Source organism: Monodon monoceros, unplaced genomic scaffold (assembly GCF_005190385.1).
Source record: "Monodon monoceros isolate NGI ecotype Baffin Bay Population unplaced genomic scaffold, NGI_Narwhal_1 Super_Scaffold_6, whole genome shotgun sequence".
NCBI lineage: Eukaryota > Metazoa > Chordata > Mammalia > Artiodactyla > Monodontidae > Monodon > Monodon monoceros.
Genome location: NW_021703783.1, coordinates 217,641 through 245,367, shown reverse-complemented (window position 1 = coordinate 245,367; position 27,727 = coordinate 217,641). Strand labels below are relative to the sequence as shown.

The window sequence follows — 27,727 nt, the reverse complement described above, 5'->3', positions numbered from 1 at the left end:
CATGGGCCCAGCCGCTCTGCGGCATGTGGGATCTTCCCAGACCGGGGCACGAACCCACGTCCCCTGCATCGGCAGGCGGACTCTCATCCACCGCGCCACCAGGGAAACCCCAGTTTTATCTTTTAAGTAAAGGTATACACATGTACTATATTTTCAAGACAAAGGAAATGAGTAATAATAGTTTCATCACAGGTTATAAAAAACAAAAACAATAATGTTGGGACTGTGGTGACTGACTTGTTCTAGTTAAGCTGATCTGCATAATTTATTTAATGAGAATAAAATGTCATAATTAATGATTAACCAAAGATAATCTAAAATTAATTACCTTATTTTTTGTAATATAAAAAAAATCTCAAGTCCTATATGTATCTAATCAATAAGGGATTGTTAATATTGACTATCATTCAGCTTGCTATGGTTGGGTTTGAATAAAAGTGAAAAAGATTTAGCAATTGTACTGAGTAATAAGTGATCAAGATTACCACGAGGACTAGTGCCCACTCTTCTCAAAGAGAACTGACCCCAAATTTACCAAACCCTTTATTGTTACTTTCAGTAGTCAACACCAAATGTTTTAAGACCCCTGAGCTTCTTGTGTCATCCCACTATTACCCCCATAGGGCTCAACTTCCTGTTCCTTCTCTCCTCCCTTCAATCCACAAACCCGACCACTGTGCCTTCTCTAACTATGGCGACATACGCAGCCACCTCCCCTACACACTCAACCTCATCTCCAGAGTTTCCTCTCTATCCTTGCTTCAAACAACTCTCCCCTAAGGCACATCCTCTTTGGTGTTCCCAAGCAGGGGCTTTGTATTAGGAGCTGATGTGCTTGGTGTCCACTGACCCCCACTGTCTCCTCCAGACACTACCACTCCATCCACTTATACAAAACAGCACTTTTGAGGACCGTGGTCTGATTTTTTTCAACATGTCAATCAGCTGCCATTTTAATAACCTTTCTGGGCCAGTTGAACACAACTTCAAAAAAACAAGACTTCTTATAGTTGACAAGCATTTGTGAGTCAGCCTATAAAGAAGAGAACTGATCCCGATGAAGGCCATTAAATCCATAAAACACAACTGAAGAAAAGCCAAACTCAAAGATCAGAGGGAACATGGAAGGACTACTCCCATGAGATAATCAAGTCCAGTGACAGAATATATGAAAGAGGGCTTCCCTGGTGGTGCAGCGGTTAAGAATCTGCCTGCCAATGCTGGGGACACAGGGTCAAGCCCTGGTCCAGGAAGATCCCACATGCCGTGGAACAACTAACCCCGTGCGCCACAACTACTGAGCCTGCATTCTAGAGCCCGCGAGCCACAACTACTGAGCCCGTGTGCCTAGAGCCTGTGCTCTGCAACAAAAGAAGCCACCACAATGAGAAGCCCGCGCACTGCAATGAAGAGTAGCCCCTGTTTGTTGCAACTAGAGAAAAGCCAGCGTGCAGCAACAAAGACCCAACGCAGCCAAACATAAATTTAAATATATATATATATATATATATATATACACACACACACATATATGAAAGAACACAACATTCTTAGGAGAAAAAGAATTTTTATAAAACTTCATCACGAGGAAAGACGCAAAGGTAGCATAAATCCAAGGCTGTGTAAATACAGAAGCAAGGGCAGCCTCAGCAGGGATAGAAAAGGGAAACTAGGCTGAGAAGGGGGAGAAATTAGACAGAGAATACTCAAGCAGCTAAAGAACATTTTCTAGACCTATGGACTAATTTCTCACAGGAAAAGCTGTAAACCCTGCCTCTGACAGGCCAGTGTCAAATGTGCACAGAGAGCTACCTATCAGGGTAAATAACATAAAACAAGCCCAAACAAGCAAACTCTCACCATGTCAGATCCTGGCAGAGCAACAGTCAACCCGCTCCCCACACCTGCTCACTGAAAACGCCCAAGATGCCCAGCTGTGCGCAGAGGCCCCAGCACAGAGGACCGGGGGGCGGGGGATGGCGCGTCTCCCCCCACCCGCCTCTGGCACAGCAGGGGCTGGTGCAGCATGACCACACCCACGGCGGCTCCTGTTCTCGGAGACCAATGACGAGTCTTCCTCTTGGAGACTGTGGGGAAAACGAGACTCAGAGCTGTTCCACAGCATCCCTCTCTAGCCTGCCACTGCCCGAGGAGACCCAGGGGTTCACCGTTAGAGACGTGAATGGGAACACTAATGCCACTGTCACCAAGCGGAAAAGCAGGCATCCTCACGGGTGGAGACAAAGCCTTCCCACCAGTGGTGACGGCGGCAGCAGGCCGAGGTCTCAAGCGCCTCAAGCACATCCCCATTCTGTTTTTCTGGAGGACAGCGCCTAGGGCTTGGACAGGCTCCCATCAGACCCTACAACTGCGCTCTTCCCAGCGCTCAAGGGCTCCCCTGCAAAGATGGAAGCTAGAGAGAAAACAGAGACCAGCAGAGCTTCAAATCCATACCAGGGCGACAGCTGTCATTGTTCATAAAATTTAGGCAATTCCCTATTTATGGGACATAAACATTCATGATGGGAAAGAACTACCATGTGCTTCAAGTGGGCCACTTTTGGGGTGTGTGAACTAAGACAGGGACATTTTCCTATACTCTGATATTAGCTATCTGTTCATAAGAATCACCAAGGAACCTGAAAAAAATATTACCAATGTAATATTCAGGCCTTACCCCAGAGCCATCAAATCAGAATCTCTGCAGCGGCGGGAGGTCCCCCCACCGTGATCCTCACGTGCTAACAAGGCAGAGAAGAAGGGAGACAGAAGGCCAACCTGGGAACACGGCACACATGTGGCTGAAAAATCAGAGTTTCGTCCACTTCAGACGGGCTTTATCCCCTATACACGTCACCACCTCATCGGCAAAGCCCTATGAAACCTCAAAACATGGTAACGGAAGGAGAAGAGCTGCCCAACAAAAGAACTGAGTCACGCTCCACCGGGCTTGAGGGACTGCCTTGCTTAGCCTCTGAGGGTGCTTTGCTTAGAAGATGTAAACCAGCTGTGATGTTCTGTCCCTCCTAGGTGATGTTACACCACAACTGTCTGAAGAAGGCCCAGTGACTGTATGTTTGCAGGGAGCACAGTCCACATGGGTGAAGGCAGATTAATGAGTGACGTGGCCACCAGGCCAGCTGGACTTTCCTTTCACCTGACAAGTCAAAGCCCTGGGGACCCACAGAGGGTAAATATAGCCTGGCCCCACCAAGGGCCGCTCTGTGGGTAGGCAGGGACGCCTGTCCAGTCCTGTCCCTCTTACCAGAGTGGTGAGCCCTTTCCGGGCAAGCTTTTCGGAAATGGTCATTAAGGTCAGTGCTAATTCATGTCTGACCATGAGTCTGAGAAGAGAAAAGTGGGTTGAAAAAAATGTGTCCTGAAGTAACTTTTTGGGTCCTTTGGCCATGATCATATGAGAACCTGAGACAGGCTTTCAGAGGCTCAGAGACAGCAACGGACCCCGGACGGAATGGACACTGGTGTCAGCAGCCGCAGTGGCCTCTCCATGAGGCCCCCGGACGCTCAGAGCAGCTGGAGATGGCAAGTGTCCCTTAGTTGCAGCAATTCTCCCGGGCAGTACGAGGTGAGCCCAGCCCAGCGACAACCAAGGCAGTCCTGCCAGGCCAGGCCCGCTCTGCTGGAACCCTAAGGGCCCAACTGCACCACAGCAGGCCCAGGAAGGTCCAAGGTGAAGGCAAATCTCAACAGGCCCACTTAAGAGTAAATTCACATGGAACTTTTGCTCCTTGGGCTCTTTAAATCAGAGGCAAAATTCTGCGGCTGTGCCATTCCCTTAATCTACGTTACAGTTGTCACCCTATAGCTAAGTTTACCTCTACGATGAAAACATGCTGACAGCAAGAGTTCCCAAGCTCTGTGAGGAAACAAGTGAAATTTTTCCAATTATTATTTATTTTCCTGAAATTAACTCCTCTTCCTACCCTTTCTTGGGCCACTAGAATAGTTTCCTTGAAAATGCCTCTAGGGACTTCCCTGGTGGCACAGTGGTTGGGAATCCACCCGCCAATGCAGGGGACACGGGTTCGAGCCCTGGTCTGGGAAGATCCCACATGCTACAGAGCAACTAAGCTTGTGTGCCATAACTACTGAGCCTGAGCTCTGGAGCCCGCGAGCCACAACTACTGAGGCCACGAGCCACAACTACAGAGGCCACGAGCCACAACTACTGAAGCCTTGCGCCACAACTACTGAAGCCCGCGTACCACAACTGATGAAGCCAACACTCCTAGAGCCCGTGCTCCGCAACAGGAGGGGCCACCGCAATGAGAAGCCCACGCACCGCAACTTAGAGAAAGCCTGTGCGCAGCAACGATCCAACACAGCCAAAACAAAAAACAAAACACAAACAAAAAGAAAATGCCTCTATCTTTCTCTTAACAGAGAAGATTAAGGCAGAAACAACAAAATCCCTTCAGTGCAAAAAGTACTATGTGCTCTCATGAAAAACAAAGGCTCTTTCCAGGTATAAGAAGGCTCCCTGTTCTAGGTGCCTGCAACTGAGCTTTAGAAATAAATCAAAGCTATCTGCAGCCAGAGCTCTGCTCTCACCTTTCTCTATCCCCTTTGATAGCATGAACTAGAAGCAACAAAAGAGCAAGAGCTCTGCTGTCTGCTTTTTGGGGGCTTGTCCCACAGAGAAAACAGTCAGTTTGAGCTTTATGCCATGACATCATCAGCCACCAATCAATGCAGAGAAGGAGCAGGTTTTGTCTGTGGAACCAACCACTGCAGTTGTCAAACTGCAAAAGGCAGTGCAGTTGTGAGGTAGGGTTTTCTCTTACCCTGTTTCTGTTAAACTATAAAAGAAAAGTGAGAAGAAGAGGGAAAAAACTTGTCTATGGAAAAAATAAAGAAACCCCCAAATTCCCTAGGTATTAGCAACAGACCATCCAGGACCCTACACCTGTGCAAAGACTGACAGTAGAAGCCTTTGTTCTGTGAGGCACTGAATGGAATCTTCCCAGGGCACCCCCTGCCAAGAAAATAGTCAGCTTTAGGAAAGTTTTTTTTTTTAACCTGAGCACACACGCGCGCGTGTGTTTTCAAATAGGGTTCCAAAGTAGTGAAGGGAGTATGGAATAAAAAGAAAATACTTTAGTTATCCAGACATTAGTTAAAATCTCTACCCAGAAACTACACACTTTTTACTTGTGGATCACAGCTGGAGGTTCTTGGGAATTGCTTATTTTCAGCCCATTTTCGTCCCAGAAAATGCTGCCCATCTTATTATGAATGAAGCCGTTTAGCCAAGGTTAGAATATGCAAGGAGAGAGGGGTGGCAGAGGACACAGGGCTCTGAGAGTGGGGGTGAGGGAGCAAACTCACAGAGCAAACATTGTTTACGACTGCCAGCCACGCTAATGTGGTCTCTCCGCCTGTTCAAGCAGATTATTACAGCAAGTCCCAAACAATCAAGTCAAGGCAGGGAGGGGGCTGACCCAGCCTACGCTCTGCGGATGGCACGAGGGCAACATTCCACGCAAGGTTCGCCCGGGCCACAGTCTGTGCCAGCTCTTCTGGGAACCCACCAGGCGAGAGTGCTGGACACAGCCAAGCAGTAAGGAGGACAAGCTCTCAAATCAGATTAAAGGCCGAAGCGACTAGGCTTCCAGAGGCAGGCACTACACCAGTCCACGTACAGCCACGTGAGAAGGCATGAGGGAGGCACTGCAAGATGCATCTTTCAATGAAAATAGGGTGCAACCGCACATGCTGGGAGAGGCACAGGCTGCTGGGTCCTCACACAGCCATCAGAGGATGGGGCGGCCACACTGCTGGGGGTGGAGCAGTCACTGAGATCACCGTACAATTTACTTCTGACAGTGTTACTGCACCCTCTGAGCTCCTAAACGTTAATATAAATGACAAATATACTATCAGAGGCCATTAAACGGAAATGCCTCACAAGCAGTCAGACTTTTTTTTAAACAATCAATGCACGCTCTGATGTTAACTTCAGGCCAGACTTCCCCGGCTCTCCTCCCAGGGTGTCACCCCATCTCCACCCTCTCCTCTCCGGAGCGGCGCCCTGGTGCAGGCCTCCGCGCTGCCTGCCTGGCTCAGCTGGGACTAAGTCTGAAAACCATCCGGGGGCCTGTGCTCCCTGTCCCTCAGCCACTGAGGGACATGAAACCGATATTCAGGACACCCTGGCTCTGGTCCCCCCGAGGCGCACCCTGCTGCGAGCCCCTGAGCGGGACAGTCAACTGCTACAGGAAGAGGGGCCTCCCTCATTGACACTCCACAGTTCCCTGAACAAAATAACAGCAAGATTAGCAGGGGAAACTGCTCTCTTCCACCGGACAAGCTACTCCGTGAGGCTCAGACATCAAGGCGTAAAGAGGAGTCCAAGGCTCAGGGGACAGAGGGGCTCCAAGAGAGCAACGGCCTCTCCACACAGGCCTACCAGCAGCACCAGCGTGCCCCCATCCCACCATGTGCACCCCCAGCCAACCAAGAATGCCATTCCAGCCCGGCCCACCTCATCAAAGACCACAGAGACCGGAGAAGGAAGGGGCGAGAGAGAGAAGAGGCTACACTTACCTGGCTGACCAAGATAAAGGGATGGAGTGAGTGAGAAAAGCCAAGCACCACACGAGCACTTCACTGTCGCTCGGGACGGTGGAAGATCTGGCCACGAGCCACGCCAGGGCAGTATCAGGGCCGGGGGCAGCTTTCAAGAGAACACAGCTACTTTCTCAGGTCACGGGAAAAGGCAGAAACAGGTCCAGAGGAATACACTGCAATACCCTTATGAAGTTGTTCAAAATCTAGTCTGCAAGTCAGGACAGAAAATCCTCCCTGGTAAAAGCACGGTGTTGATACTAAACGTGAGAAGGAAGGAGTGGCCACAGGTGTAAAGGACCCAGGGCAAGTGGCGTCTCAGGCTCCAGGTCTTTTCCTTGGAGGCCCTCTGGCCACCCCGGGACCCTTACCGGCTCTAATCACAGGACCGCCTTCTACATCTGCACTAGGGTCCCGAAGGCCAGGGAAGGCGTCATTTTCTGTGGTTGGTGGGGGGAACCCCTACTTTTTAAAAGAACAGAAAAAAGGGGAACAAGGCAGCTTGTCTATCAATTAGAAAAGCTGGCACTGCTGGCTTTCTGACCCTCAGCTCTGCAGCTGGTGCGCCTCCTGTGTGAACAAGAGTGCAGGCTGTGCACAAACAGGACCCAGGGGAGTTTCTTCCATTTAGTGTCAGGAGAGTTGCCTTGTAAATGGGACACCTCCTTCTTCACGTGTGTGGCAAAGACCTCTTGTGAAGAGCCTCTGTGAGAACACCTACCCACAGTCCCAGAGCATCTCAGCACCTGACACACGGAACCATCCTAGCGTCACACACGTGGACACACACACACACCCGGAATTACCAGGGGACACACATCTAAATCCACCAGGCAATTTGGGAGCATTCCTCTTATCTGGAACGTACAGTAAAAACCTGTATTTTGTAGTGATACCTGTCTCTTTCTTCCTCTTAATGAGGGTTGATTTACCTTCTCTTTGTTCCAAAAGCAACACTCTACTTTGAGCCCGGTTATCACAGGAGGACCACATCTGAGCTGAGGGAGCAGTAAGCTGGTTCTTAGAAGCTGCCTATTTTTAGTCTCTGGTCCTTCCTGACCTCTTCCCAAGGGAAGGCCCCTCCCTCTGCTCTCCGGCAAACAGCTCTGCCAGAGCACAGGACACTCATACCAAGCGGGAAGCAGGGGGCTGGAGAGCCCTGATGCTGCCCCTCCACACGTCAGGGAGGACATTTTTTAAATCACAAAGAAAGTGGGAGCGTGACTCAGAAGACAAATACTGTACAAAAGTCGTTTGTCGTCCATCTAGGATGGGAGCACAGCTCTGTGCCACGCAGCTGGACTGGACATCTGTCCTGCATCTGTCAGGCACGGTAACCTCACAGCCCACAGCACTGTTGGCAAGCCTGAACCAGCCAAGACAGCCACTCACCCCGCAGAGACCAAGGCCACCCACTGGCATGACCGCGACTCCCCAGACATGGCCAGCCTTCTGCCTTCACCAAGCAGGGAGTGCAGAGGAAAGAGGAAAACACTCGGACACCTGCCTCACTCTGAACTCCAAGATATGCCCTCCTTTCACGAGACTTCACAGTATTTTATACATGTAGCTGTTACAGAATCGCCAACCTGAAGAGTGAATTCTGCTAATTCCAGTTTTCCACTGACTTGTCATTGTAAAATTGTAAGTATAGAAAGAAGTCTCAATCCCCTCAAGTTAAACATTTTTTAACTTGACTTGTAACAAGGTTCAAACATAGTAGGTGAAATATGAATAGATCCAATGCATAAGACAAGGTAAACAGTCTATTTTAAACCAAGAGCAAAGAAAATGAGGAAAAGAATTTGAAAAAGAATATGTGTGTGTGTATAACTGAATCACTTTGCTGTACACTTGAAACTAACACATTGTTAATTAACTATACTTCAATTTAAAAAATGGGGGGAAAAAAACCCAAACAAGATGACTTTAAAAAAAGAGTAAAGGAAGTGACAGTCCAGCTGATAAACTGAATGATTTTCATCTTCAAAGAGCTTGACATCTGTGAACTCACCCCCATATGTACACCCCGCCTTGCGGGGGGCACACCAGCAGACAGCAGAACACGACCCGGGCCTCTGCTTTAACACTAAGTACACGCACCGTATCACATCAGCTCCCAAAGCTGACCTCCGATGCCTGTACCACCCCACTCCCATCCCACCACCTGCCCCAGAAGAAGAAATCATTTCGTAACCTGGCAAGTCCCCCCTTCCCCTCCCGGCCCAAAGGAAGGGCAAGAGCTTGGGGGAGGATTCATCCACTGTGTTGCAACAACCTTGCTGACTTTCTAACTGCATTTCTGAGAGCTCCCAGGACAGTTCTTTAGGTCAGCTTCCACCATTTAGTAGTTCTGTGCATCTGTTTGCAGCAGCATAAACCTTGGGGCGGAGGGGGCAGTGGGGGCACAGTCTTCCAAGGCAGCTGCTCCCCTCACAGCCTCACACCTCAGCCTGGCAGCATTTGGTACCAGGCACCTCCCCGAGACTGGTGTTCCTGGGGATACTGAATACAGAAGATAGGGACTTGTCCCCCAGAGCTTAGGGCACATCCCGGAAACCATGAGACCACAAGGGGGGCAGATGGAACATGACCCTTAGAAAGCTGTCCCTATTTCAGCCATGTTATAAAACAGTGGATGTCTCAAAGGCGAGCAAGAATCCAATTAAAGCACTTTAAAACTTCTAGCGATTTTTGAGTCCATGAATGCCCTCATTTTGTACCATCTGGCTGCCACTTGCTGAGCATTATGTGCCAAACACCGGTGTATGCTTTACCTACATTACCTCATTTTATCTTTAGAACAACATTGTAAGTATGTTGTCATCCTCATTTTAGAGATCAGACCATTAAACTAGGGTTTGAGAGAATAATCAAGGCCGCATACCCACGGTAGGTGAGGGAGCTGGGAGAACTTATTTTCCGAGGGTTGGCTGGTTCCAACGCCTATGCCCCTTCCACAAATGTTGCCGCACTCGGTGCATTCAAACTTATTGTGCCGCCTCTTAATTTTCTTGCTCTTTTAGCAGTAAATTTTTATGTGCATGCATGTCACATCTCTCATACAATTCCCTACATGCTGACAAATGTTTCAAATGAAGGGTGACTGCCAGTCAGCCCACAGATGTTGACTACTGCCTGCTCAGCGCCGAGACTGCATCAGGTACTGCCAAGAGATCAGAAAGGAAAGATAAATTTGTAAAGGGGAGGACAAAACACTGAGACTGTTAACTACTAACACTAGGTGATAAACAAACACGACAGGAGGCCCGAGAGCAGGTGCTCCTCTGCATACACCCATCACCCGAGAGTCCTCTTAATGCAGATTCAGATGCCACAGGTCCGGGTGGCGACCTGGGAACAAGCTCCTAAGCAGCAAGGAGCCAAAGGATTTCAAAGGTCTACCTGGGCTGGGGTGCTCTGGAGAAGGTAAAGAAGTGAATCAGAAACAGCCTTTACATTTAGAGGACTGAGTAGAATTGGAGAAGTTTGGGATACAGTGTTGGGAAGAGAAAAAATAGTATTTTAGATGGAGCGAAAATATTCAGGCAAAGGAGAAGCATGAAACACAGGTCATTCAGGGGATAGCTGTCTGTGTAAAAAAAAAGATAAAAATATTCCCAAACCGTATCACTACTTAGGTACCAAGAATTACGAAACTTAATTCTCTTGAAGAGCCCTGAGTGGCCTAAGAGTAAGTTCGAGGTAGGGAATAACTTCAGTGTGTTGGTCTAATAAAGGGCAACACCCGTGATAAACATCTTGCAGGAGGCAGCCCCAGCTACTCAGCTACTTGGTGCCCCTCCGAGGTTTAAGGCCATGAACTTGGGCGCATACCCAGCCATTAGCCAAAGAATGTTCAAGAGATATTTTTAAATGCTTGCCATCCCGTAATGACCAGGAAAGGAAATCCCACTGTCAGCTCCACCCTATGTTGGCCTCCTAACACGGGTCTCCCAGAAGAAGGGCCAGAACAGTGGTCTCCAACTGTGCCATCTGGTGACGTGGCCCAACTTCCGGGCTGGGTCACTTCCTCTGCTGTCTCAGACCAAGTGGCTCTGCCGCTGCCCAGTAAGCTCCTCAGCAAACAGAAATGAAGGCCCAGATGCAGGAGGGGTCACCAGGATGCCCCGACAGCATGCACGCTCTGGGAAGGCAGGGCAGTGCGGCAGGAGCGCAGTGCACACCACAGGGATGGGGTCTGAACCAGGGCTCGTCTCATAGGCCACACAACTGCTCTCAATCCATTTGTACATTTACAAAATGGAAATCACAGTCCAAGCCCTGCCTACCCTACTATTGCAAATCAATTTCAGCAATGTCTGTGAAATGCTTCCTAAGCTGTGAAGCACTATAAAAAAACAATTCCTTACTCTTAAAGGGTCTGAGAGATAGAGAGGCCCTTTATGACACTCTCCCTTTCTTGTCAGCACCCCACTGTCTATATCTGGTATTTAATATCCCTTTCACCAAAGGAAAAACTCAAAGCACAAAGAAGAAACCACAGGCCTATTCAAGGTCAAACACCAAATACGTGTGTTTGGAGGAGTGAAAGCCATGGCTCAAGGTTGCCACGAAGTTAAACATTTTTCTGTTATGGTAAAGTAAGAGAGCAACTTCCTAATTTGCCCTAGAGGTTCAATGTTTTAACCCTTCCTAAAGGTGCCCTGCAGAGTCAAACCACTGGACTCACACTTGTGTGAACCAACCCGAGAGCCTAGGTGGAGCTGATTGAGGGTGGACAGGACTGCAGCACTGACCCGACAGCTCCTTGGACCACACCAGCCGTGCGAGCAAGGCTTCAGCTTCCTTTTCTGTAAAGACAGGCCAGGACTAGCTAAGTGATTAGACCTCCTGTAGGCAGCCAGTCCCCAACACCCAGAACAGGCAGAAGCTTCTCTGAAATAGTTAGGTGCTTGGCCCAGCACCTCCAAGACCCATGTACCTCCCTACAGACCCTTTAGACAATCGTGTGTTCTAATTCCCTTAATGCACCGCTAAGTCCCAGCATCCAGACTAGAAACCTCTGGAGTAAATGACCAGCTCCGACATGCAAAGGCAGCCTCCTCACATCTCCCACCACATTCTACTCTCCCAGCCTTTTAAAGTTTGCCACAATTCTAGAATTGAGAAGGCAGACCTAAGCCAACCTGGGTACATTTGGGGGAAGGGAGGGAGGAGTGGAAACAGAAAGAGGAAAACATCAAACAACCAATCAGTCACGCTTCAAAAACCCTGAGCTTTTATGATTTGTCGTTTGAGGAGAGGAGCTCACACAAGCTGGCACGTCCCGCTTGGCAGGTCCCCACTCAGAGCTGAGGCGCGCGGTCCCAGCAGAGCACCTGACGAGCAGAAGGCAACCATCCGTGCGCGACGTGCGTAAGGCCCGGGAAGCCTCAGTTCAACCCCAACTCTGTCCCTTCCCCATCCACATGGCTCTGCGGGAGTTTCTTAACCTGTTTCCTTTTCTGGCCTCAGAGGAGGCTGGAACATATGTAAAATGCCTCTCACAGTGCCAGACACACAGAAAATACTCAATAAAGCCTGGAGATGAGGATGATGTTGGTGGGAGTCTGCCTTCCAGCCTCACGTCAGGAAACTGAATTCGAAAACCTGCATCCAAGAGATCTCACAAATGCGCTATTCTTAGTGGAAAGTCATCTTGTGACACGTTCCCTCCTCTTTCCTATAGAAGGGAAGTCGCCTGTCTCCAGGCACCTGAACCTGATCTGAAGACAGACAAAAACATTCAGCTAACCTTCTCTTGTATCCATAAGGCCAGAACCAGACTCCAGTGGAAAAAATTAAGAACGTGACCACCTAAAATAAACTGAACACAAGAACCTCTGAAACCAGCCCTCAAAAACAACTGAGGGGGGACTTCCCTGGTGGTCCAGTGGTTAAGAATCTGCCTTCCAATGCAGGGGATGCAGGTTCGATCCTTGGTTGGGGAACTAAGATCCCGCATGCCACAGGGCAACTAAGCCCATGCACCGCAACTACTGAGCTCGTGCTCTCTGAAGCCCGAGTGCCACAATTAGAGAGAAGCCTGCGTGCTGCAACGAACAGCCCGTGCGCTGCAATGAAAGATCCCGTGTGCCAGCATGCCTCAACTAAGACCTGATGTAGCCAAATAAATAAATTTAAAACAACAACAACAGCTAGGGGACGGGAGTGGGGGACACAAAGCAACTCCATGTAAGCCAGGAACACCCTTCCCTGGGAAAGAAGGGAAATGACAGGCACAGCCAGGCCCCAGATATGGGTAACCTCCGGAGCCCCAGGCTTCCCATAAGGCGCTGTGTCTTAGCTGTCCCAATAACCAGTTGTGATGCTGGGAGCAGGGAACAGGAGGGATCAATATTCCAATAGCCAACAAACAAGAAACCCCTAGTTTTAGTGCTTGAGAAAAAGAAGAATCATTTAAGGAACACTCTGGGGAAGAAGTGTGGTGTTTATACAAAATATCACATTAGGAAACTGACTGTGAAAGGTGGTGGGAAGTTACCCCCTGCTATAAAATAAGCTCCACAAGGGTAAGGATTTTTCTTTGTTTGGCTTGCTGCTATCGTCTCCAGCACCTAGAACCATGCTTGGAACACAGAGGCACTCAGACACTCGTTGAATGAACAAAATAAAGAGGAAGCAGCAGCTATGTGACGTGGTTAAGGGCATAGGCCATGAGTCAAACAGCATCAGATGCAGATCCTGGTTTTGTTACTTAAGTCTCAACCTCTCGGAGAGACAGACAATCAGAGCACTGGACGGGGACTGGGAGCTGCAGCCCCATTCCACCCTAACCCTAACCCCTAACCCCTAACCCCTAACCCTAACCCTAACCCTATCCCTAACCTTAACCCCATTCCACCCTAACCCTATCCCTAACCCCATTCCACCCTAACCCGCACCATAGTGTGTCTGCTCCGCCCCCGCACCCTCTCTATCCCTGCATTCCTGTGGAAGACATGCCCACCCACCCCTCTCTACAGGGAGCCTTCCTTCTGTCCTGCTCAGGAGAGGGCGGCGTGACTATCAGTGCAGCCAGGGATTAGCAGGCAGACCAGCACTGGGAGAAGCTAGTGCAGCAGGAGAAACAGAAAGCATCTAAAAAGGCGCCCAGCTGAGAACCCACTAAAATCTAAGAGCCAAGACAGCCTCCTACGCTCGCTCACAGTGATTCCCACCAATCAGCATCCCATAATATGTTAGTTTGATTTTTACAAATTAACACTTTCTCAAGCTGCTGAGAGCACCATTTTCTAAGATGAACCCCACAATTCTCTTCACAGCTCAACGCAAATCTGCTACGCATCTCAATGTGTCAGGGACAATTTCCTAGACAACTTCAGCCAGGGGTGGGAGGTGGAAATACATCTCCTGCCCGAAAAGTCCCCAGCTGACGTCACAGAGCTGCTGAGGATTTCAACTGGAAAAGATCTGAGAGAACTCCAATTAACTCACTGAGCTGAGCATAGGATCCAGGTTTCCTGAGGACTTGGGTCCAGAGAATTTAGGAATTTCAGATTTTTAGTCATAAGCCAAAACCTTGGACCGTTAGGTGGTGTTTGTGAATGTGTACGTGCAAGGTGGAAGAAATAAGCAGGAAGACGGACTCCTGAGTGTGTCATCTGTAACCCTGACCTCCTAGGAGACACAGCCGCAGAGGGACACGCACATCAGCTTCTCACTGTACTGACATCGCACCCACTCCTCCAAGGACCTGCAACGGTGAGTGACACAGCGAAGCCAAGAGGGGTCGCACATCACGATCACAGCTTCTAAACAAAACAGGGTTCAGGGAGGGAAGGGGAGGAAGAGCCCCGAGATGTAAGAACAGCAACCTCCCAGGTATGCCCAGGCCTGAGCTGCCACTGTTGCCAACTAAGACGTCACCTCCAGAAATACATGCCCCTCTTACCTACCAGGCTGCCAACTGACCCCTGCAACTGGATTATCATTCAGCTGGAAGGAGAGACACAAGGACAACCAGTCAGTATCCAGAGAAAGAATCACTGTCCCTCCGGACGTGTGCAGGAAGCAGGGCACACTCATGTGAGACATGCCAGCTACAGCAAAGAGCTCAGACACACTCACGCACTGTAGCAAGACTTCTTTCTTAGCAACAGAACCCCAACTTGATCAGGGCCAGCAATGGTACAAAACCAAACTTCCCAGCCTCCCTTGAAGCTAGCTGTGACCATCTTTTCTAAGTGCTGGCTAATGACATATAAGCAGAGGTGTGTGAGCCTTCCAGAAAGACTCCCTTAAGGGAGTTGTCTTACATTGGGGAGCAACTTTTTGTCTTTCTCTTCATTTCTTCTGTTTTGTGTTTTTCTTGGAAACAGAAATATGATGGCTGGGGCTCCAGCAGCCATGTCTGACCACCAGGTAACCTAAAGGATGGAAATCATGTGCCAGGGCAGTGGAGTTAGGTCAGTTAAACTCTCACCTGTCAACCCATGGAGTGGACCACATGCTGCAGTAATAGGACCAGAACTTCTATCTTTTTAGACAGAAGGAGGCAACGTCCTGATGACCATGGAAATGGCTACTGGCTGAGCCTCCCACCTCTAGGCCTCTTTACATAATGGAGAAAAGCTTCTTTCATGTTTAGGCCATATTTTGCAATTCCCAGCAGTTTTAAAACTAACCCTAACGGATACACTAACCTTTATTTACTAAGGGAAGCTCTGAAGGAGACAGAACTGTGCACAGTCTTGCATGGAGAACAGGACAGACTCCAATGGGGCCGCTTACACAGAACGGCTTTGGCTAGACTTTCCTAAGTGGTAAGCCCTGCTACTAAAAAAGAGCAGAGCTTCGCTCGGAGTTAAGAGGAAGGAAGGTTCATCCCCAAGCAACTAAATATTCCACGTTACCCATAACTGAACTCTCAGGATAAACCAACCCAGGGAGGTGGCATGATTTGACCTCTTGGGTGATATTCACCTACAGATTTTCATCACCAATTAAAATTATGCAAACCCCATGACCCTCAACTTCTAACACTTTTAGGCCAGCTCATCTACTACCACCTCCTGCAGAAAAGCCCCGCCAACGCAGAGCCAGCAAACCTCTAACCCTTCTGTCCATTAACTCACCAACTAGCACAAACCCTTACTCGGGTTAGGTGCTCAGTCCACGTGGTGTTATGTTCCCCAAAATGCAAACGCTTAACAGTCAGAGACAACAAGGGCTAGAGGCAGTTATAGAAGAAGGAAAGTGTCCTCCCTGCAAAGGTGCCTCCCCTGCTGGCCCAACCTCACCCTCTTCTCCTGTTAAAGCTGGAGCAGATGCACTCCTCTGCCCCAAAGCCAAGGTCAAGTTAAACTGTCCATCCGTGGAGAGGACCATACCACCAACATGCTGCGACCAGCAGGGCCAGAAGGGACCATGAGAAGGGGGCTTAGGTGGTGGCAGCCCTGGCCTTTTTGTACCATGTGTGATATACAATGACTGCCTACCCTTTGGAGAAGGGAGGAGAGGGCAGGATGGTTTTTGCAAGTCAAGTATTAGGTAGGTTAAGGAAATAAATTCCTCCCGGTAGGGGCAGAATCCTTCTAGAACAGAAAAACAAACATAAATCAATAAAGGGAGGAAAAACCCTGGAAAGAGTATAGAAAAAAGAAAACTAACTTCATGTAAGACAGACCTTATAAGGAAAGTTTACAGGAAATGGACTCATTTGACATGAAAATGAAAAAACTCAGGACACCTTCCCTGCCTTCAATATCCACTAGTATTCTGGTGTCTAGAAGTGTACTTTGTATGCCAAAGAGCATTTACTATTTGTTGGCTGATTAGCAAAAGGCAGCTGGCAATCCCCTCTGAGCCTCACAGGAAAAGATGAAAAGCAGATGTGCACAAACAGCAGCCCTAGGTAAGTGGTCCTCATGGCCAGGGTGGAGATGGTCCAGGCAGCTCGCGGCACCCCTGCCCTACCCTGTGCAGCATGGTCAGTTCCATCCTTACTCCTACAGAGGCTTATCGGCCCTCCTTCCCTGCCTTTCCACTACGCTGTCTGTCGTTACTTCATCATTTGCTTCTCACTAGGCAGTGAGCCCACTGTGCGGGGCGGGGGGATGCATGTCTTATTCAGTGTGTGTGTGTCTGCACACTGTAGGCCCCAGAGCCTGGTTCCTAGAACATAATGGATGCAGAATAAATGGATGAGAATGAAGCCAACAAGTATATGCTGTTCACTCCCCACGTGCCTAGCACGGGGGATCAGAGTGAATAAGACAAACACTCCTGTTCTCAAGGAGCTTTCACTCTAGTGGGGGAGACAGCATGCAAGCAAACACCCACATATTAGAGGGAAACACGCGCTGTGGAGGAAAAGCGCAGTGTGGGAGAAGAACGGGAGGTGCTGGCTGGGTGGCTGCTGTCACCCAGACTGGTCTGGGATCACCTGCAAGGGAAGAGCATGCAAGATTGGAGGTGGGATAGTGCCGCCAGGGGACAACAGACTGTGTGGGACCTTGCAGGCCACTGTGAGGACCACTGGCTGCTGACAATACATCTAGTGGTGCAAGGGTGGAAGCAGGGAAACCGGTTTGGTGGTTACTGCAAAAATCCAGGGGATGGATGACTGTGACTTGGCTAAAGCGGTTATCACTGTAGGTTGTGGTCAGATTCCGGATCAAAATACAAAAGTGGAGTTCACAGAATTTGCTAATGGATAAAATATGAGGTATGAGAATAAGAGAGCCCAAGGAGCTGAAAAGATAAATAAAGAACAAATACATAAACCTTCCTGCTGGGTCCCACTGGTGGCCCACGCACAGACGAAGTAACCCCTTGGCCATCTCACTGTGCAGGAGCGTCACACCTGGCAAAGCTGGTCCCCTGGCAGAGGCCCTCCCCCACACTCAAGAGCTGACCCTGGATCCAGCCTCTCACCCCACCCCCACTTTGCTTCCTATACTCTTGGCCCTGTGACCCTTCGCTAAGTAGATGGGCACATGGTCTCACACCCACAGAATCTGCTCCTTTATCAACCACGAACAGGTCCAGAACAGCTCAGTGGAGCTCCTGATAAAGAGAAGGTCTACATCCTTAGCACATTCCCCAACTGCTAGAGTCTCTTCCCCACACTTTGTGCCACTTAAGGAGGCAGTATCACCTCCAACACAGAGGAGGCGGCCCAGACTTGGGGGTGGAGGTGGGAGAATGGAGACAAGAAGGGGAAAACAAGAGAGCAGCCGCTGGAGGGTCTGCACCCCAAATGCCCCCTCAGGCTGTGTCTGTCCTCAGCCATTCAAGAGCATCTCCTGTTCAAGGGAAGGCCTCCATCCCCATCCACACGTGCCATCACCACCATCACCAAATCACCCATCTAGACCTACTGCTCTCCTCTTCCACCCCACTTTCCAAAGAGCAAAAGGGTACTTGGCATTTCCATGAGATTCACCTTTAAAAATATACTGTTTGGAGTTTCTTTTCCTAGCCAAATCTATACAACTTTGTCCTGAACATTCAGCCTGAGACAGACAATAAGACATACAGAAAAAAGAATTCAAAATGGGGCAACGGTAGGGAAGTGCTTCTTACTGATTATTTTCTAGGCCAATGACTGTAAGATCATGGTAAGCGTGTCAATCAAGTGTTTGCTGACTGCTCACAAAGTGGCCAACATACAATGACCCCTGGAAGAGACATGCGGACAAGACAGCATTCCCACCCTCAAGAAGCGTACAATCCAATTAAGGAAGAAAGTACCACAGGCACGAGAGCAAACGAGCAAATGCTTCCTATACTGCGTGGCCAGGCTATCGGAGTAAGGATGGTTAGGATTCGGGGGAGCAGAGAAGAGACAGAGGAGGCACACACAAGGCCAGGGGCAGCACTCAGCAGAGCGCACGCAGGGGACTGGGAGCGTGGTGACAACTGCCTGTGGGCTTTCAGAGCCAGGTATAACAGCTGATGGGGGCCTTGCAGGCAGCAGCCCAAGCTGTGCAGCAGGATGGCTTGGCCACAGCCAGGAGGGTGGTACCAAGGAGAATGGAACTGCAGCCAGGCAATGTCCAGGAGGCCTGGACAGTCACTTGGGCATAAAATGAAGGGGGAAGAGACTAGAACTATAGCAATGGGAACCGTAATCTAAAAAGGGAAAGTCCTTACAATACTGAGCACCAATTATGGCAGGTGTAGTTTTAGACATAGAAGATAAGCGATTTCCAAAGACATTTTGAAGAAAGAAATAACAAAGCAGATTAGCTATAGAGGGTATACAAACCAACTGCTGACTTTATTCATTACCTGCATTCTGTTCAAGGGTGGAAAGGTTAATAAATACTTTATATCCCAATCAGTGGCTTAACTTTATCTACAACTTTCCTAGACACAGAATGCTTAAAGGAAGACTCTGTCAGGGACACACACACGTGAGATGAAATGACAGCCATCTTTAGTCCTTCACGGAATTATTTTGCTTCCCTGTGTTTTACATAAATATGGATGAAAAGATCTGAAAATTCCTAACTATCTCCCAAGCAGTAAAGCAAGACCATTGTTAACACGCAACGGGCCTACACCACCATTCCTTACCCTGCCACGGCCAAGCACACCTTCCTTCTGCGGGAGCCTAAGGAGGTGATGACAACGGGCAGGGGCTCGAAGTACCTCTGACCCCCCGGGCACTGAGGAAGGCTTTTCACTCATCTGAGCCCTCTCTCACCCTCTAAGTGCCCGATAAGCCCCAGGGGTCACGACAAACCTGGCACACAGGCTCTGCTGAAGACACGGCCACATGCACTGGGAGCCATGAAAGCTTCTTCTGCCATCTCCCACCCTAACCCACACTCCAAAATGCCACAGACTGAGCATCAGCCTCCCAGGGAAGATGCTCCTGGCTTGAGACAACTGAGCAGCCAGCTGAGGGTCAGGTACCTAGGGGTGTATTTAAGGATGTGGCCCCTCTCCGCTGCATTTAGAACAAAGGGCAATTCTGAGCCCCTCAGTGCAATGGCAATGACGACCAAGGTGCTCACAGAGACGCCCTTCTATGCGTCCCCAAGGCAAAGGCAGGTTGGTTTCCTAAGCCCAAGCCACAGGACATTGTAAGTGGAGTATATTCAAAGCAGTACACTAGTGAGCTGGAATCCCGTGTCCTTACAAGGATGAAGGAGGAGCCAGTCATTACCCAAAACCCGCCTCTCCTCCTCAGCCCCAGTGCGAGAACCAAGGAGGGCAAAGCTGGAGCAAGCCCAGTCCGCTGTATCACTCGCCTGCTCCGACCGGCTGTCCTCCTGCACATCCTTCTGATGCACTTTGATCTTGCACGGGTGAGGCCAAATATGCACAAGCCCAGTCTTCTGGTGAGTCACAAAGGAACTGCTAATGGAGGATACTGCTCCAGGTAAGACACCACTGCCCTCAAACGAGGCTTCTTCTGTTTGAGCATCTGCCCACGGGGCTAAGGCGTGCATCTGGGTTTTGTCCACCATCTCTGCACGTGGCACATGTCCATACTTATTACCAACCGTAACGGGGGGCAGGGGAGTCAAAGGGATTAGCTCCACAAGACTTTGACCCTGCCTGAGATGAAAGTCTTAAAACCAGACTCACACCCCTGCCAGCTGTCACCCACCTCAACACTGTCACAGCCTACACCAGAATCCTACAGACACCCAGGTTGTGTGGCCAGGGAATTGGATCCACAAATCAACTGTCCCTTTAAAGATCCGCAGCAACTTAAAAGCAGCTGGTTTCTGGTATGAACCAGTCCTCAGAAAGCAACTCTCACTTCATCTACAAAGGACAAGGTCCAACAATTTGAGTTTTGTTTAAAAAAAAGAAAATAAAAGGAAAGAATTGCTCCACACAGATAAATTCAAGACTCAGACACAACTGCTGGTTCAAGAACAGGGCTTGAGGGCTTTTCAAAGCAGCCAGAAGGCTGCTGAGTGTGACTGTCCTGCTATAAAGCTAAACATGGCTGGTTGAGGTCTGGGTCGAGGGGAAGGGAAACAGTCCTGAACAGAAAGGTCCCGCCTGAAGGGGCACAAAGCAGGCACAGAGCTCACTGTGGGGCCTCTGCACTGCCCACGCCCAGGGCAGATCCAGCAGAGCTGACCTTGCCCATACAGGCAGGTGTCTCCTGCCCTGCCCTGCAGTAGCAAGTCCTCGGACAGAGGCAACTGTGCGGCCAGAGGAAATCCAGACTTCACCTCTCTCCTTTCCCTCCCTCCCTCTTTGTTTAAAAGAGAAGGGGAGGGATTTCCCTTCCCTAGTGGTCCAGTGGGTAAGACTCCGCGCTCGCAATGCAGGGGGCCTGGGTTCCACCCCTGGGCCGGCAACTGGATCCCAAATGCCGCAACCAAGGCTCTGCATGCGGCAGCTAAGAATCCCACATGCTGCAACGAAGATCCCATGTACCGCAAATAAGACCCGGAGGAGCCTAAATAAATAAATAAATAAATATTCAAAAAAAAAAAAAGAGAAGGGGAGTATTTCTGTGCCTAAGAAGTGTTGCAATCGCAAGAGTCCTATATCAAAAAACAATGACTGAGGACTTCCCTGGTGTCCTCAGAATCTGCCCTGCCAATGCAGGGGACACAGGTTCGAGCCCTGGCCCGGGAGGATCCCACATGCCGCAGAGCAACTAAGCCTGTGTGCCACAACTACTGAGCCTGTGCTCTAGAGCCCGTGAGCCAGAACTACTGAGCTCACGAGCCACAACTACTGAAGCCCACGCACCTAGAGCCCATGCTCCTCAACAAGAGAGGCCACCGCAATGAGAAGCCCACACATCACAACAAAGAGCAGCCCCTGCTCGCCGCAACTAGCGAAAGCCCACGCACAGCAACGAAGACCCAACGCAGCCAAAAATAAAAGATATAAATAAATAAATTTATTTAAAAAAAAAAAAACAATGACTGAGACACTGCTTTGGGAAAGATCTCCAGTATTCTCCTTACTTGCTGCAAGTAATAAATCCTTCCCTCTCCCCCCCCAAAAAAAAGAAAAGAAAAGAAAACAATGGCTGACTTTTTAAAGCATTTCAGTAATACCTGGGATCTCTAAAAGATCCTGAAATTGGCACAAGATGGTTATAATTTCAGTGCTTAAGAGAAGCTCTGAAGTCACATCATTTCCACATAGCGATCAGAGGTAGTTTCTTACCATAGAGTTGGGAGGCTTTATTTTTTGGTCTCCTGCCTCAAAGAAAGTCCCTACTCCAAACCAACTACTGTGACGGTAGTAATAATGACACTATGAAAAATATCAGCTGCAGTTTATTCATCACGTACCACATGCCGGGCATGTTTAAGAGCAGCTACCTATCTTTCCTCATTTAATTCTCCTTGTGAGGTAGGTACAACTTTTAGGCTGATTTTATAGATAAGAAAACGGAGACACGGAAAAGTTAAGTAACTTGCCCAAAGTCACACAGTGAATGATACAGCTGGCACTTAACCCCAGGAAGTCTGGAACCATTAGATTAAACAGCCTCTGTACTTACATCTGCTAGATCTTCATCCTGAAACAACCCTGTGAGTCATCATAGGGTTACCTGCAAATTACAGGTGGGGGAAAAAAAGAATGAAGAAAGGTCAGATAATTCGTCCAGCTAGTAAGCTATAGGGACAGACAGGGTCAGGAATCGGATCCAGGTCTCTGACCTCCAAGTTCTACACTCTTCACTTCTCCATACACCAGGGCGGCTTGATCAGCCAACAAGGGACCTCTGTACAGATGGCTGTTCCCAGGACCAGAAGAGGTGACACTAGGTCCCAAGGGCATACAGGCAGGGAAGAATTAAGAACCATCATGCCATGAGGAATCTGCCATCTGCTGCCCACTTCGTGGCTCTTAAACAGGATTTACCCTGTCATGTCCTGCTCAAAAACCTACAGACTTATTATCCCTCATAGTGTCTCCTGTGTGATTTCAAGTCCCTCTGGCTTGAGTTACCCGATCTCATCTCCCACTTTCCCCAAGAAACCCAGCCCTCCTTCCAGTTTGGCAACCCCACTCCACCCCACCCCAGGGCACATCCCTCTCACTCGGACATGGCTCACGTGGTTCCCAGCACCTGAATCCGCTCGTGCTCATCTCCCTGCCATGTTTCAGAGCCCCTCGCCTCCCCCAGCCCTTCCTGAGTGCCTCCGCCTCTGGGCGCCTTCGCAGTTCCAAACAATTTCATACTTACTCACATCCAAGCAGTATTGTTTGCCATTGTTTCTGTTTCCCAACGGAAAATTCCTTAGGGGAACAACCATGCAGGATCTCAGGAGGCACAGACACCAGAAGGCTTCCGAGCACAGGCTTAGGAGTCAGACAGAGATTGGAACCTGACTGCCACGCGCTCAGCCGTCCAATTCCTAGTTGGCACACCTGTAAAATGGAGGTGAAAATAGTACCTACTTCACAGGGTATTTCTAAGAAGTAAATGAGAGAATGCATCTCTATAGCGTTTTCCACAATGCCTGGCAAAAATGCTCAATAAATAATTAATTCAATGATAACATACCGGGCCACAGCCCTGCCTAATGTCTGCTGACTGTGCAGCTGGAGCACAACAAACAGCTGCAATTAAGTGATGGAAGACTACTGAAGGTTGAGGGCTACCTGTAAAAACTAGACAAAAGAAGAAAAGCAAGAGGGAGCTCAAGAAAGTAAAATAATAGAGTGGAACGGGGAAAACAGGATCTAAGGACTAAACCAAATCTGAAAACACTTCCTGGGCACTGACTATGTGCAAGCACACCAAGGGGCACAGAGGACGTGTAAGACAAAGGTCCCACACTCACGGGGCTTAGGATCCAGCTAAGCACTTAAGACAACACACAAAATAACTAAAAACACAAAAAAGTACATAACCGCAAAATGAATGGTACAGCCAGGGGTTTCCAGCTTTTTTCAGTTACAACTCCTTTTTACCATCAACTATTTCTTTTTTGATCATTATGTGATATATGGCATTCCTTATAATACTTTGTTGATTGAAAAAAATGCCTAACAATAAAAAAATCTACTATGAATTCAACATTTTCCAATGAATTTGTATTTTGTTAATCACAACAGCATCTACGTGCACTGCAGAAAAAGCAGAACATATATATTCGCGATGTCATTAACTCAAGCTATGATGTTTGATGAATCTACTCAATAGATCCACAAGACTGGCCGATGGGCAGTACACACACACACACACACACACACACACACACACACACACACACACAGACTCTGCCCAAAGCATGGGGAATCACTGGCAGAGAATCCTACTGACAATAGTAGTTCAGAACCGAGTAGAGACTAGATGACAAAGTTCTAACAGATTCAACTCAATAAACAGCTAACTTAATTACAACAAACAGTTAACTATTATAATGAAAGAGATCTTGGAGGACGGGTGGGATGAAGCTGGGTGGAGGGAAGGGGGAACGTGACCGGCGTGCGTGTGCTCAAACCCGAGCCTGGAGCCTCCTCTGCAGGCACGCTGGCGGGAGGAGGGGACCATGACCTGGGCACAAACTCAACCCACCGTCCGGAAGGGACACAGCTGCTCAAAAGACAAGTACTGCAGATGCCAGGAGCTCCTGTGTGAAGAGCACGGGCTCCAGAGTCCACAGATCTGGACTTGAATCTGAGACCCACCCACCACTGGGCCTCAGTCAGTGAAGGCAGGCTTCTGAAGCCCCATCTCCCTGCTGTAAAACAGAGACCAATACTATCTACCTCATAGGGAGATAAGGATTTTGAGGTGAGGCTAAAATAAGTAACCATGGTGAAGTGAGCCTGCGGTGTCCCAGAGAGCAGATAATGCCGCGGTGCCCACGACCATACCACAGGGAGTGCCAAGGTAAGACTGAGTGCAGCGCTCCTCAAACAGATTTGACCACAAAGCAGTTTTAAGTTAAAATTTACAGAGGGAATCAGTAAAGGAGCGCAAGAGGTATGAGGCACACTTAGATTAGCATGGGACGACAAATAAGAAAACACCTAAGGATCCAAACTATGAATTCAACATTTTAGATACATCTTTAAATTATTTTATTAATTTATTATTTTATTAATCACAAATCAAATCAAAAGGGCTCATGGGTAAATGAACTGTTGCAAAAATGACTCGTTTTTAAAAGGTTTATAAATAAAATCCTCCCCCCTACCAAAAACTTGAGTAAAATTCAATCATCTTATTAAGAACATCTTTTGTTTTTCTCCAGACTCCTTTTAACAGTCCGTGGAACACAGTGCAGGAAGCACTACCTCAGAGTGGGGTGCGGTGCTGAAATAGAGGACAAGATAAATAGGAACAAGGAAGACACAACAAATAAAATATTATTCTACACTTCTGTGAACAATGATAAATTGTATGGCTTAGACAGCAGGACTTGGTACCTCTTCTCACCACCCCCAATTTAAGGACCATGAAAACACCTGTTGTATGCCAGGAATGCTACAGGCATTAGGGGCTAGGACTTCTCGGGATAGAGGAGGGGAGGAAAAGGCAGTGAAGGGAAAATTATCAAATTCTGCTTCTGAATTTGGCCTTTTTTAAAATTTGGATATTTTTTTAATGTATGTATGTTATTACTATAGAAATCAGATGCTTTTTCGGAAGCGAAAACTAAAGCTTGAAAACAAGGAAGACAACGTGCCACTGTAGTGAATGGACACAGTTCTGATCGCAGAGGGTCTTTATCTGTCCCCCAATGGAAGCTCCGACCAGTGTGGCCTGGGGTAGAGAATGGAGACCCCCGTGTGGGCTCCACGCCGGCAAACTGCTCCTCAAGGACTCAGAACTCCAACTCCATCCGACAATGAGCAGGAGAGCCGCCCCTCTCCTGGAAGGCAGCTGGAGATGCCATGGAACTGGGGCGCAGTCACACAGCCGCTCTGCACACCAAGGCCAGTCCCTCAGAGCGGCGTTTCTGTGCTGTCCGGGCCCCTGTGCCAGGAGGGCGGGAGAGGCGGCCCAGGGACTTTCCGTCTGCGAATTCTGGAACCCAAGCAGCCGCGGAAGGCAAACCCAGGGCAGAGAAGAGGACCAAAGGAAAGTCTGATTAATAATTACACTCTGGGCTTCCCTGGTGGCGCAGTGGTTGAGAGTCCGCCTGCTGATGCAGGGGACAAGGGTTCGTGCCCCGGTCCGGGAAGATCCCACATGCCGCAGAGCGGCTAGGCCCGTGAACCATGGCCGCTGAGCCTGCACGTCCGGAGCCTGTGCTCCGCAACGGGAGAGGCCACAACAGTGAGAGGCCTGTGTACCACAAAAAAAATAAAAATTAAAAAAAAAATAATTACACTCTGAGTTTACACAGCACTTCTTTCTTCCCTGATGAGTTTGAAGTATTCTGGAGACATTACTTCACGAGGGCCTTCAGGTTCTTTATTTAAGACAGTCTCCAGCACACGGGAAAGCTGAATATTAAGTCCACTTTAAAACATTAGGGAGAGCACACATACCCACACCAATCTGCCCAAGGGGAATCGGCAGAGCGATGAGACTCCAAGCTCCCGTTCGCCTCGCTGTTCTGGCCAGTAGCATAAGGTTGCTTCTCAAAAATGATTCTGAGAGTTTAGGAAAAACTGAGTGTCCCACAGGTCCCAAAATAAGCGTCTAGAATTACACAGAACAGAATAATAGTCTTGCCTCACCCACAGCACAGATCAAGGGCCCAAGTTGCCTTAAATCATTTCTAAGACAAGCCAAAAAAGGAATAAAGGAGAGAGGAAATGGAAGGATGAAAGAGGAAAGGAAAAAAGCTCATGTGTTGTGCTGAGATCAAAGTAGTTTCCATTTGTATCTCAAGAGAGGGGCACTGGCCGATTCCATAGGCCTGTCTACTGCAAGCCAACCAGAGCACTATAATCTATAGGATAAATCGCTAGTCATTTTACATTTCTTTCTTGTCTCTCAAAAAAAATACATCTGTTTCTATAAGAATACTCAGTCATTTAGCATTTATTGTGAGTCTACCAAACACCAGGCATCATGCTGGGTCTGAGTACAGAAGTGAACAAAATGTCTCCTATACTGGATGGAAATGCAGTGGTGGACACAACCACCAGGACAAAAATGTCAACACACAAACAGAAAAACAAGTTCATACTTACATACCGTGAAGAGGTCTGAGGGGGAGAGAAGAGCAGAAGGTAAGAGGAAATAACACAAGGGACCCTTGGCTGGGGTGGTCAGGAAGGCGGCAGGAGCGAAGTGCTGTCTCGCCTGAGGTGGAGGGTGGAGCTGAGGGAAGGCGGGAGCTTCCTGCAGGGGCAGGAGGAGGCACAGGTGCAAGGCCATCAGGTGAGAACAGACGTGGGCCTTCCAGGAACTCTGGGTTTAAAGGTCACTGGGAGAGGAAGAAGAGGACAGCAGGGCAGGCAAGGCCACATCATGGAAAGCCAGGCTTGGCATCTTAAGGAAAGTGGATTTAAGGACCTTGCTTCTTCCTGTGTCCCTCATAGCTCTCGGCCCAATGCCTTCCTCATGGCAGACACCAAGAGAACACACGCTTCATTCAAATATAAACCACTGACCATTTAACAAGCAATGCAATGACTTAAAACCTTGGCCCTCAAGAATCTTACAGAAAAAAACGAAAAAAACCAGACCATCCCTCCACCCCAAATGACAAATGTTCTTGAGCCAACAAGAAAAATATCCTGAGACAGTATCTAATTAAATGCCAAATGAAATGTTCAAGTCGTATGTCGTTCCCTGGAAGGGGGTAATTTTAGGCCATAGTAGTGATGACAGGTTTCCCAGAGAGGGTAGGACTGCAAGTGGAAACTGAAGTTCAGGGAGAATTTAGCTCAGCCACCTGGGAGGATGCTCCGGGCCCACAGAACAGGGTAAGCTCAAGTGCACAAGCAGAAATGAGCAAGGCCTGTTTGAGAGAAATACACACAAAGGGACAGCTGGGCCCATCCTGGACACCCGCACGGCAGTCCAGCCCAGAAGCCTCTCCAGGCCGGTTGGCCCAGCCTCAGGGCCTTGCAGGGGACAACAGGAAGGTACCCACCAGTCAGGCCCTGGCCGGTCTCCTGCCTGGCACACTCTGTGTGAGCGGCCTGGAAAGGAGTGTGAGTGAGACTGTCTGCCCCAGGAGGAGACAGACAGGCAGAGGGCTACAGATCTCACTCACTGGGATAAAAAATTAAATGCCAAGAAGGAGGGTGAGAA

At 48.9% G+C, this 27,727-nt stretch overlaps 1 protein-coding gene across 17 annotated transcripts in view; it reads right to left on the bottom strand.

Moving 5' to 3' along the window:
* MICAL3 (microtubule associated monooxygenase, calponin and LIM domain containing 3) overlaps positions 1-27,727 on the bottom strand; it is a 175,138-nt gene that overhangs the window by 126,861 nt on the left and 20,550 nt on the right. For 15 of the 17 annotated variants that reach the window (XR_003791078.1, XR_003791079.1, XR_003791080.1 and 12 more), the window contains exons 2-3: positions 22,745-22,929; positions 22,055-22,105 (exon numbers count right to left, since the gene is read on the bottom strand). The gene's annotated coding sequence lies outside the window, so the exon portion shown is untranslated. The remainder of the gene's footprint in view (positions 1-22,054; positions 22,106-22,744; positions 22,930-27,727) is intronic. The other 2 variants (XM_029205073.1, XM_029205074.1) reach the window with 1 other exon arrangement.